The following is a 12,832-nucleotide window of genomic DNA, read 5'->3' on the forward strand; positions in this document are numbered from 1 at the left end:
TGGAACCAAAGCAGGCAACATGGAGACCTTAATTCTGTGCACTTCCTTTGTGCACTCTCTCCCCCTTTGGCTTTACCTAGAAAAATCCTACGTGCCTCGAAATATTACTCAAATCCCTTTCTAGGCTGCTTCTGTTCACTAAAATTTTCTTTGACTTTTTGCAACCATGTGTTTGTCCAGGCTGTTGAAGGACACAGGAACAAAAAATATCCACTTCACTGGGAAGGTATCTTTAGGCCAAAAAAGAAGGTAGGCAGTTCCATATAATCAATGAACTAGCTTATTAGAGGGTAACATACTTGATGGGGCAGACAACAATCCAAAGGCATTCATAGCTGCACTCAGCACTGGTGAGCGGCCATTGGGACAATCTTATACTTAACCTGAGGGTATGGAGGTAGGGGCTTAGAAACAAGATGTGCACTTCTAAGTCAAGGTTCATGAATGTGTAACTATTATCATGTGCCCTGGAAATATGTCAGGGAAGATTTTCATCATTGACTGGGGACTAACAGAGCATAGGGGCTACCTGGTCCTCATGATTATTAAACAATGTTAACTACAAAGTCCTTGATGACAGAAGTGATTCACTGCATAGGGCAGTGCTGGGTAGGGTCAACAGAAGAACAGGAGGAACTGATGCCAAGTAGCATCAGTTATGCTAATAGCCACACACAGGCAAATTTCTGGAACACTCAGATCAAGCCTGTACCTTCTTCTTCTTCCTGTTTGAGTTCAAGTCTGTCCGTTCTTCCTGGCATTCTTTCTGTTCATATCCATATTCAAAGTCTTCCTTCTTTTAGTCTGTGTCTACACATCTCTCTTCCAAAACCCTTCCTTGACTCCTCCAGCAAGATACAACCTCCTGTTTAGTGGCACTTCTCGCTTTCTATCTTACAGCTATTTATGTGCTTATCTCACCTCTTCTCTCAGATATAATAATAAATCCATAACACGAGGATCCACATCCCGTTGTTTCTATATACTTCATGTCCTGTAGCACACGGCATGGCTTATTGCAGATATTAAATAAATACTTATTGACTAAATAGAGATTGAATTATAAGCTTGTTGCAGACTGAAGTTGTGGAAATATTTGTGTGTGCTCTCAATATTGCCACATGTCTCATGCTGCTTGAGGCAGAAATTTTTTGTGTGCTTCCCAGACCCCTTTTCTTCTCCCTCCTGGCACACATCTAGACTAGAAGTCTAGTCTTTCTTGCAGTTGGGTGGGGGAATGTTACTGCATTTGCTGGTAGATGGGTATGCAAGTGATGTGTGCCACATGAAGGGTCCTCTTGCTGTCACTCTTCCCTTCATTTAGACGGTCCGTGAGAAAGTGCCACTACCCCGGTGGAGTAGAAGCCTCCAGATAGAACAAGCACAGGCTCTGAAAGACTAACTCCCCTCATCTCTTCCCTGACCCACATTTCACAGGAACACGAGTGAAGACTTAACCTTTGATAGGCTACTGAGATTTATGACTATTTATTATGATACTCGGGCTTCCCTGATAGCTCAATTGGTAGAGAATCTGCCTGCAATTCTGGAGACTCCAGTTCAATTCCTGGATCAGGAAGATCTACTGGAGAAGAGATAGGCTACCCACTCCAGTATTCTTGGACTTCCCTTGTGGCTCAGCTGGTAAAGAACCCATCTGCAATGTGGGAGACCTGGGTTTGATTCCTGGGTTGGGAAGATCCCCTGGAGAAGGGAAAGGCTACCCACTCCAGTATTCTGACCAGGAGAATTCCATGGACTATGTAGTCCATGGGGTTGCAAAGAGTCAGACATGACTGAGAGACTTTCACTTTTTTTTTCATTATGATACTCAGCCTACTCTGATCAACAAAAACTCTTAACAGATATTTTGTAATAACCTTATTAACTCTAGTTGGAAGGTAGTAATGCCATGTTTCTTTGAATTTAAGACACATTATGGAACATCATTATGTTCCATTGAGAAAGAACGAATGCTGTCAATCAAGTTATGACAACCTGTCCCAATTTCCAAGGAGTTAAACTGTACAAAAAAGGGAATCTTAGAATCAATGAAATACCATAATGATAACTTGTGTGTAAAATCGTTCTATCATTTACAAAGTGCTTTAGTGAAATATTCAACCCATTTTTGTAACAAGCATTCATTTAGTCACTTTTTTTTTTCTTCTAAATATCATTCTTGGTCCTGAGTATAAGACATAGTCCCTGACCTCAGGGGGTGAACGGTCTAATAAGAGACACTCATAATTAAAAATAATTACAATTCATTTCAGTAGGCATAAGAATAGCTAATGCATACTGTACATGCTTTGCACTAGATGCTGTGAAGTACACATATTTCAGGGTTATGTCAGTCCCATGGGATCAGTAGTGTTTTAGTAGTGTGCCACCCAGTAAGTACGTCAGAGGGCAGTGTACACAGTCCAGAAACAGCATTGTAAAGAGAGTAACTAAGCGTGTGATTGGGGTGGGCTGCATCAAGGGATGTGTTACTGAGAAGACAAAGCTGTAACTATGTCTTGAAACTGAAAAGTGTCCACAGGAAATTAGCAAACATTCCAGGGTGAGGGAAAAGAGGTACAGAGCAAAGAGGTAATGAATGTTCCAAGACGCTGGTGTCCATCTTCTGAGGAGGTGGGAGGTCAAGGAAGATAAGTTTGGAAAGAGTGTGGTGAATATTTCACAAGAAGTTTCCTGTGTAAAGTGAAAGTGTTTGGACTGGTTCACTGGGATAATTGGAATTTGAGAGAGGTTTTGGGGAGAAGTGGATGTGGGTCTGGATATTACCAAAATAAGGTCAAAATGGCAACTTAAAAAATAATCCATGAATTTGTCTACAGTTTTAGGCACTGAATATAGTGCCTATATTGTCATCACTGAATGTGACGAAAGAAGATGAGATGGTTGGATGGCATCACTGACTCAATGGACATGAGTTTGAGCAAGCTCCGGGAGCTGGTGATGGACAGGGAAGCTTGGCGTGTGCAGTCCATGGGGTCACAAAGAGTCAGACACAACTGACTGAACTGAACCAATAAGCACTGAATTCAGATTAGCAAAGAAATAGGATCCTTTATGTCTCGGTATCACTCAATCAACAAGAATAAAAGATAAATAGGGAGATCCCTATTTAGATGGTAAAAACATCAAGAACATTTGTTACTGAAATTCATTTGAATTGATTTCATATTACACATGCATAAAAAGATAATTTTCTATTCCTTTTGCAGTTTTATGAGTTATTACCTAAGACTTTACAGCAATCATTCACAAATCCATTCAGTCCACTTATTACCTCTGGAATATTTTCTTTTAAAAATATTGCTAGGAGCAATTTTAACCAGACCAAGTTTCAAGCTTTAAAAGGCAGCTATTTTACATACACAGTAAGTACTTTTTCTGAAAATTTTGTGTTATAGATTCATAATTCACAGTGGGATACCCCTGTTAATATGCACTCACAGCTGCATGCAGCCCTTGGAACCATTATTATATTAAGAATAATGTAAAGACACTTGAACTTATTCTGTATCATCATGCATATTACTGAGTGTGTGTCATTATGAATAGCAGTCACAGCACACATCATAATGGTATGTTAAAGACAGCGTTGTGGTGTAAACTAAATGCACATTAAGAATACTCAAAACTCTACTGAATTTTAATCGTCCTTATTCATAGGACACAGAGCTCTAATGATCCTCAAAATGCATGTGATTTAAATAAGCCATCTTTATTCCATTCCATTTAAACCCTTGGTGTGAGTTAATCAGCTTGGGTGGCCTCATTCCTAGTGATGGAAGTGAAGAAATCTTGGCTCACGTGTAGAGAAATGTGTGGTACACAGTGAAAAACAAAGTGAATCATCTCTAACACGTCTCACTAAAGACACCTTACTCACTTCCGGTCCTGCTCATAAAGTTGTATGAATTTAGAAGGGACTCACTGATGGAATCGTCCCTTCTGAAAAGCTCGTCTCCAAAGGACTTTAATATAAAATAATTACAACTAAATAAAAATGTTGCCAAAGTTACTCTCAAAGTGTAAAGCAGAGACATAATAAGAAACAACATTAGTGGGAAGGAGAGGGTGAGACAAATTGAGAAAGTAGCATTGAAACGTCATACATTCAGTTCAGTTCAGTTCAGTTCAGTCGCTCAGTCGTGTCCGACTCTTTGCGACCCCATGAATCGCAGCACACCAGGCCTCCCTGTCCATCACCAACTCCTGGAGTTCACCCAGACTCACGTCCATCAAGTCAGTGATGCCATCCAGCCATCTCATCCTCTGTCGTCCCCTTCTCCTCCTGCTCCCAATCCCTCCCGGCATCAGAGTCTTTTCCAATGAGTCAACTCTTCTCATGAGGTGGCCAAAGTACTGGAGTTTCAGCTTTAGCATCATTCCTTCCAAAGAACACCCAGGGCTGATCTCCTTTAGAATGGACTGGTTGGATCTCCTTGCAGTCCAAGGGACTCTCAAGAGTCTTCTCCAACACCACAGTTCAAAAGCATCAGTTCTTCGGCACTCAGCTTTCTTCACAGTCTAACTCTCACATCCGTACATTACCATATGTAAAACAAATATTTAGTGGGAAGTTGCTATATAACACAGGGAGCTCAAACCGGTGCTCTATGACAACCTAGAGGGGTGGAATGGGGTAGGGGGTGGGAGAGAGGTTCAAGAGGGAGGGGATATATGTATACTTATGGCTGATTCATGTTGTATGGCAGAAACCAACACAACATTGTAAAGCAAATATCCTCCAATTAAAAATTTAATAAAGGAAACGACACTAGCAATAATCATAACTAACAAAACTCCATCTATCAAACTCATCTCAGTCATTTTAGTAGCTTTATTTCCTCTGATCTGGTGAGTGTAGCATTGCAGAGGAAAATACCAGGCCTACTACAAGGAATTGCATGATTCCTCCCAAATTTCTTCCAAAGAATATGAACTGCCAGTGAATAAATATGAGCTCTTATGTTCTACTAAAGTGGAACTCACAGTGATCTTTCTCTTTTTTATGTTTAAAACTCTTGTGCTTGGTGATTTGCTTTCAGAGGAGTGAGAAAATGTATGGACACAATATTAAATCCTTTAGACACCTCTAACCGGTTAGAGGGGCTTCCCTGGTGACTCAATGGTAAAGAATCCTCCTGCTAATGCAGAAGACGTGGGTTTGATCCCTGGGTCGAGAAAATACCCTAGAGGAGGAAATGGCAACCCACTCCAGTATTCTTGTCTTGGAAATCCCATGGACAGAGGAGCCTGCAGGGGCTATAGGCCCTGGGGTTGCAAAAGAGTCAGACATGACTTAGTGATTTAGAATAGACTTCGTTAGCTGTGGTTTGTCTGCTTCTTCTGAAATATAGTTTCCTTTGTGAACCGCTGCTTCCTGGTCCCACTCAGGGTTGTTAGTCCCAGTGTCCTGCCCTCACTAGGTCAATGGTGAATCCAAACCTTGCCAAAATAGCTAGGCATCTTGGGGCCTCGACATTAATGAAGGGATAGAAACCTGACCCAAGCAGAGCAGAAAGTCTTCTCCAAGGGTTCTAGAGCTAATGGGAAAGACACCTATTACCCATGAGAAATGCCAAAGTAGTCAAATGTTTCCAGCTAAATAACAACTATGAGATTTCCAGCTGCCATTTTGCCCACCTTGTGCAGAAGCCTAAATACTAAACACCAAAGCAAAGTGAAGGAATTCAAGTGAAAGAGTCACGAAAGATCATTTGAGCTCCTGGTTGCTGCTTTGAATGAGATTGGCTGCATCTCTGGACTTTTCATGAATGTGAACTCATGAAGATTTTTTCATACCTAAGTTATTTTGAGCTGGATTCCTGTAAGTTGAGAGAGGGAATCCTAAACATAGATGACTTTTTTCAGTCATTAAGCATCTGTGCACCATTTTTTCCAATAAGCTCAAAATTCCCTGGGGCATCCTGTTTCCAGTTCTTAGTCCTGGTGCTTCATGTGGGCCTCCAGCTTCAGCTACAGGCTTGGCCAACTGGAGCATCAGATTCCCTTGAACCACGGTAACTTGTTCAAGAATGGGAATGTACTCCAAACAGAGCCAGTGAGGCAGGATTTTGGAAGAAGAATAAAGTCTCTTTTCCACTGGATTTGAACATTGGAGAAACCAAGCATTAAGTTTATAGGGATTACTATGCTAGACCTAGCTGTGAAGCCAGTAGATCAGAAAGCAGAGTGGAGAAATGAAAAGAGAGAGTAAATATTCATGTATCATTTGCAATCCTGAGACCCTAGAACAACCTGTATCAGAAGCTATAGCTGCTCTTAGGTTTTTAATCAATTATTTTTCTTTAGTTAAATCAGCTTGAAGTTTTGTTTTCAGTTTTGTTTTTAATTTTGGCCACTTGTAATTGATCATTCTAATGCACTAATAGTCACTTGGACTGCAAGGAAATCCAACCAGTCCATTCTGAAGGAGATCAGCCCTGGGTATTCTTTGGAAGAAATGATGCTAAAGCTGAAACTCCAGTACTTTGGCCACCTGATGTGAAGAGTTGACTCATTGGAAAAGACCCTGATGCTGGGAGGGAATAGGGGCAGGAGGAGAAGGGGACGACAGAGGATGAGATGGCTGGATGGCATCACTGACTCGATGGATGTAAGTCTGAGTGGACTCCGGGAGTTGGTGATGGACAGGGAGGCCTGGTGTGCTGCGATTCATGGGGTTGCAAAGAGTTGGACACGACTGATCGACTGAACTGAACTGAATGCACTAATAATTATTTAATAAATGGGTTACATTGTTGATATAATATTTGTAGATTCCCTTGATTTTGTCTCTTCATTACTGGGATGAAATGGTTCTGTGGCCTTTACTCTAGTCTTGGAGATACCTGGGAACATGATTCTATAAATCCTCCCATAACACTAACAGAAGAAATTTTAGGAATATGCCTGTTCTTGATCCAAAATAAGTGAGAATCCAGCCAAGGACTATATAGTAAACTAAGAACCTATACCTTCTTGTCAAGATTGTTCAGGAAATAATGAGCAACTTTCATTGGTGAGAAAGTTGCACTACAGAATAAAAGAATTATAATTCTGAGAGGATCTAAGTGAGTAGCTAGTCATGAAAGCTAAAAGGACCCAGATGGGCCCCTAAACTGAGGCTGTGTACATCGACTCACTTTCATTGCATTCCAGGTGTGGAGTGAGAGGGAAATCAGAATGGGTGCCTGGAAGTCTTGGGACGTTTGCTCTGCTGGTCCACTCATGCTATTATTATGTCCTGTAGCTTTTCCTGAAGCTAAACAATCATGGGTGAAGTCAACTGTTTCTTCCTAGTCTGTCAATCCAAACCCATGATCAGTGCTTCTGTAAAGCAGAGAGGAAATGGCAATTATAGAACATAATTACCTCCTATGCTGGGAGACTCATAAACATAATTTTGAAAGGAATGATCTATCTTTGGAAATATGTCACAGATTACAAGGAAGAACTTTAAGTAAAATTTATGTATGTATATATGGAGAAGGAAATGGCAACCCACTCCAGTATTCTTGCCTGGAGAATCCCATGGACAGAGGAGCCTGGTGGGCTACAGTCCATGGGGTCGCAAAGAGTCAGACACGACCGAGACTAAATAACGTAGTAACAAAGAATGCATATAACTTGCCGTCAACCCTAGTTCTGTTGATTATCCCCAAAATCCTCTTTTCCTAAAGCTGTCATCTACATATTCCTCCTTATCAAATAACAGTTTGGGTGCAATTTTATCTTCCTCAAAAATCTCAACATCCATGTATTTTCCTTTGCCTCCTACATTTATAACTCTAGTCTAAGATTCCTTCTGGACTGCAGATATGTATTTCCACTTTCCCTCTCCACCTGGATGTCCTTGTCAGCATCTAAAATTCAAAATTTCCTAACTCAGCTTCTAAAGCAATGTGGTATTTCAATGGCAAAAGATGCAGTATTTCATTTCAAGCAAAGCTGTGTATAAATCTTGTCCCCACCACTCAATAGCCATGTGAAGGTAACAAGTAATTTAACCTCTCTGGCCTCAGTTTTGTGGTCTATAAAATGGAGATTAAAAATATCCATCTCTCAGTACTGTTGCAAGTGATTCAATTAAGCCTGTTAGAACTAGAGCTAATGTTTAATTTCTATTCCTCTTATTTCCATAGATGTGAATAATCCCAATGCCCCTTCCAAGAATGAGAAAGAAAACCAAGGACCACTTCCTCCAACTCTGCACCCTAGATTCATTTCTCCCTGCAAAAGGAGAAGTTCTCTGGTGAGTTCAGAAGGACTTGAAGCTGCTCAGGTTAGTGTCTTCTAAGTTCTTTCTTACAAAAGTGCCTGCCTTTAGAAAGGATTAGTTCTTTTTAATCTGTTTCCAGTCCTGTGATAAATGCCTACAGTTGTCTAGTTTCACTAGTTGCTAAATCTGTTTGATTCAGGTGAAAAATATGGGCAAGTCCACGTGGCCAGAGACTTTGATTTGCATGTGACTAACTCTTGTGTCCTATTCTTAAATGGTTTCCAATTTGGAGAGAGAAATAAGGATATTATTTCTTTTTTTTCCCCAGAATTTAACTTAAAAAACAAACTAAACCTTTTAGTTTTACTGGAAAAAAAGTGAAAAACTAGTATACAGAATTCCCATATACCTTCCTGTATCCCTCTCAAAATGTGAGCATCTTGCATCTGCTAGGTGCAGGAAGTTAACGTCAGCACAGAACCATTAACTCATACACAAACTGGGCCGGGGTCCCATCAGGATCCCTGGTGAGGTATCTGCCTCTGGTCTGCACACTTGCTCCCATGTCTCTGGGCTTGGGACATGTATGAGGAGTGCTGGCCTGGTGCTTGTGGGGCGCCTATGTTTGGGGATTGGCTGCCGTGTTACCCCTGATGTTGGGGAGGCACATATCCTGGCCTCACAGCAGTGAACAGCAGACCAAGTCCCCTGTCCTGATGCTTCTCCTGCTTGGGGGTTTTCCTTAGTTTTCAAAAGGGACAGTACTGTTCATCGAGTTGAAAGCACTAAGCCTCAAAATGCAGTCAGTGGAGTGGCTCCCTCCCATCGCCACTCCCCAGTGCCCTGAGTACCAGGCTGGGGTTGGGTGTCCTTGGAAAGAGTCTGACTCAGCACAGGCAGAGAGCATCTGTGAGGGAGTGAACTCAGGTCGGGCCCCTGGCACCCTTGCTGGGAGGACAGCCACACATCCTCGCCCTGGCCTGCGGCTCCCAGGATTCCTTGCTGCCTCCATCCTCTGCTCTGTTCCCAGAGTTTTGGAATTGATGGAGAGAACCTCAGACAGATTGACAGAAATACCTTGGTTTGGTCAGATCCAACTTTACTGCTCAAATCCTTCTGTTCTCACAGGATTTACGTTTTACCCTCAGTGAGCATCTGATGAGTTCTTGGAGGCAGACCACTGGGTTCGGGTGGACAGTAGCCTCGTTGGAGGGCAGAGCTCTTGTGGCAGGTCTGCACTGGACCAGGGATAGGGCTCAGATCCTACCCGTGCAACCTTAGTGGGGCAGTGGCAAGGGTGAGAAGCTGAGGGCATGGCTCCCACTCCCCTGTGTGCCTGACAGGTGCTGGCAGCTCCAACTAGGCACAGGTGAGCATTCTGCTCCCCAGACACCCTGGTGACTATAGCCTTTCCTCCTAAAAAGGGCAAGTGTCAGGGACAGTGTCTTTGCTGAGTGTCACGGGAGCTCCTTGGCCCTAGGTGGGATTGGGGGAGAGTGTTACTGTCCACCAGTGCCTTTCTGGCTGATTAGGGGGGTTTCCTGGATGAGGGCAGGGGCGAGCTGGGTGGGCTGCCTCCTGGAGGCTCTGAGGCAGAAATGGGCAGCCCTGGTGACGGTGACAGTAGCTGATGAAGATGGTTGTGACTTGCTTTCACTTTTGGATGAAATGCTTCCTGGGAGGAATATTATTTCTTGGCCTCCTAAACTCCAATAGTTATGGAAAATTCCCAGCACATTCTATCACACACCAGGAGCTCAAAAATTGTCATAAACACCTTTCTCCATAAGCACCTGCTGCTGCCCACATTCCCTAATTCAGATCCTCAAGCAGGAGACTCAGCTGGCTTCCAAATCTTCTTCCTCTCCCTCATTTCCACATGTAACTGTTCACCAAGTCAGTCTGTTCTACTGTACTGGTTTGTCTTAAATCTATCCTGTCCACTCTACCCTCACTTCCATTGCCTTGGTTCATAAGCTAGTCGCTTCACTCCTGAATTAGTTCAACAAATGGAGAGCTGAACTTAACTGCCTGCCATTGGTCTTCCCTCCTGCCAATGCATCCTTCATATGGCAATGAGAATGAGTTAATATATGATACAAGCTATATAGCTTTTCCAAAGAACTAAGTCTATTCCAACATTTCTTTCTAATCTCATATTCTATTATTTTCCAGCATCTAAATATACACACATACACACACACACACACACACACTCCCACCATACTGTTCACATGCATATACTCCATGTTGGGATACTTGCCCCAGTTCATCACTGACCACGAGGGTAATTCAGGGTAATTCTGAGGATTACGCATGTCGACCTAAATAAAAAAGTAAACTGAGGCAAGCTGATTTACCAGAATGAGTTTATTTGGGAGTAGCAGAGGAATTGTAATTCAGAAACACATTCTGCTGCAAGCTACAGGTGAGTCCCCTGAGGGTCTGAAGTGAACTGTATTTATGCACACAGAGTGAAAAGAGGAGAGGGTGCAATCAGAGGCTAAGTAGTGAGCTCACTGCTTGGGAATTGAAGGAGAATTTTGGCAGATGTTCTTTGATCAGGAGATACGTCCCCATCTTCTGTAAATCAGGCACTTATAGGAAATCAGTTTCTCAGTTTTTAAGTTCTGTTCTTTTGAGGATAGATGTGTGAGATTCTCCATTCATATTCTCCAGTTCCAGGTTAGACTGAAATTCTTTCACATTCAGCTTCCCTAATGATCCCTCATTGACAATTTGTTACTTGTGGACAGGGCCCACTGCAGTGCTGACCAATAGCTAAGCAGGACTACTAATGGTTACCCACTGACAGTTGGTTGCTTGAGGGCAGGGCTCACTGAGGTGCCAACCAATGGCTGAGCAGGACCCAAGCCTGGTAACAGGGTGTAGAATAATGACACACAACAAGGGCTGCACTCACTGCCCTCTGTTACAGACCTACCCTAAGGTATATTCACCAGGTTGGCATATATCAGTAATAAAAATTGTATTTGGTTCTCCATCTGCTACTCCATTATCTTATTTGACAATTTGTTCTAAACCCAAGGTAGAGAAGAGAGATGCTATGATTAGCTACTTTCCCAAACACTCCAAAACTCTTGTGTCCAAAATATATACCTGTCTTCTAACCTTGACATTCTATGTCTTATCTTCAAAATCTAGTCCCAATAGCTCTGCCTCTACAAAGCCTGTCCTGACAATCAAAGGTATTTGAGTTTTAGGAGTGCTGATTACAGATCTTTTTTCCTTTGGATTCAAATCAATGAATAATAGACACATGAGTCAAAACAGGGATTGAAGTAGCCATGTAATTAATGGGAAAGCTGGATTGGAGAATTCAGCAGAGCCTCATAAACACACTCAAGCATCACACCGGCCACCAGCGAGAAAATAGCTCCCTCACCCTTGGCCACCTCCTCCACTGAGGGAATAACCTTACAAAAATTGTAAACAAAGCTTATTGTTTTCAAAGACAACAGTCCTAGAAATCAAGCCTCTGGATCACACATAAAGAAAAGCACATTTATTAATGTCCAATAAAAAATGAGACCCACTGAAGGTCAGGGTCTTACATTTCACCAATTAGTTAGCTGAGTTAAGGGAGTGAAGAAGTAAGAAGCTACCTCCCCACCACTTCAAGTTCAATGTTGGAGGACATTCCTTCCTATATAGATAAAGATGGGGATTAGGGAGAGAAGAGTTTTCTCATATTCCTGTGATATCATGGTTTATAACAACAAATATATTATTTGATCCTGTCTCCATTCTTGGTTCAGAGTTCCTAAAACCATTGGAATTTCCTGAAGCAGAGTTGAAAAGATGTCTTTTATGTTAAGGAAATGACTCTTGGAAAACCCCTGGGTAACCTAGGGACTGAGGGCTGGTTTCTGGGAACCAACCTTGTAATTAAAGGATTGGAACTTTCAGTCCCACCCCTGACCTCTAGGAAGGGGGGAGGGGCCGAGGTTTCAATTCTGTCACCAATGGCCAATGATTTAATCAATCATGCCTATGTCATGAAGCCTCCAAAACCCCCAAAATTTCAAAGATCTTCTGGGTTGGTGAATGTTCAGGGAGAGTGGCTCTCCCTTCGTAGGTACCTTGCCTGATGCAGCTCTTCCACCTGGTTGTTTCTGAGTTATATACTTTTATAACCTAGTATATATAAGTAAATATTTCTCTAAGTTCTGTAAACCTTTCTAACAAGCTAATCAAACTGAGGAGGGGTTATGGGTAGCAATTGGTGGGTCTGAAACACAGACAACAACCTGGACTTGAAATTGGCATCTAAAGGATGTTGAGGAGGGCATTCTTGTAGGATTGAACCCTTAACCTGTGGAATCTGACATGAACTCCAGTGAGTATCAGAAATGAGTTGAATTATAGGATACCCAGCAGGTACGGGGGAGAAGGCAATGGCACCCCACTCCAGTACTCTTGCCTGGAAAATCCTTTGGATGGAGGAGCCTGGTAGGCTGCAGTCCATGGGTTCACTAAGAGTCAGACACAACTGAGCAACTTAACTTTCACTTTTCACTTTCATACATTGGAGAAGGAAATGGCAACCCACTCCAGTGTTCTTACCAG

At 42.3% G+C, this 12,832-nt stretch overlaps 1 long non-coding RNA gene across 1 annotated transcript in view; it reads left to right on the forward strand.

The window, feature by feature from the left end:
- The window catches only part of LOC123334246, a 33,672-nt gene extending 25,372 nt beyond the window's left edge, over nt 1-8,300 (forward strand). The window contains exon 3 of the long non-coding RNA XR_006552077.1: nt 8,166-8,300. This is a non-coding gene — a long non-coding RNA (uncharacterized LOC123334246). The remainder of the gene's footprint in view (nt 1-8,165) is intronic.
- The last annotated feature ends 4,532 nt before the right edge of the window (nt 8,301-12,832 follow it).

The sequence above is a fragment of the Bubalus bubalis genome, chromosome 6 (assembly GCF_019923935.1).
Source record: "Bubalus bubalis isolate 160015118507 breed Murrah chromosome 6, NDDB_SH_1, whole genome shotgun sequence".
In the NCBI taxonomy this organism is placed as follows: domain Eukaryota; kingdom Metazoa; phylum Chordata; class Mammalia; order Artiodactyla; family Bovidae; genus Bubalus; species Bubalus bubalis.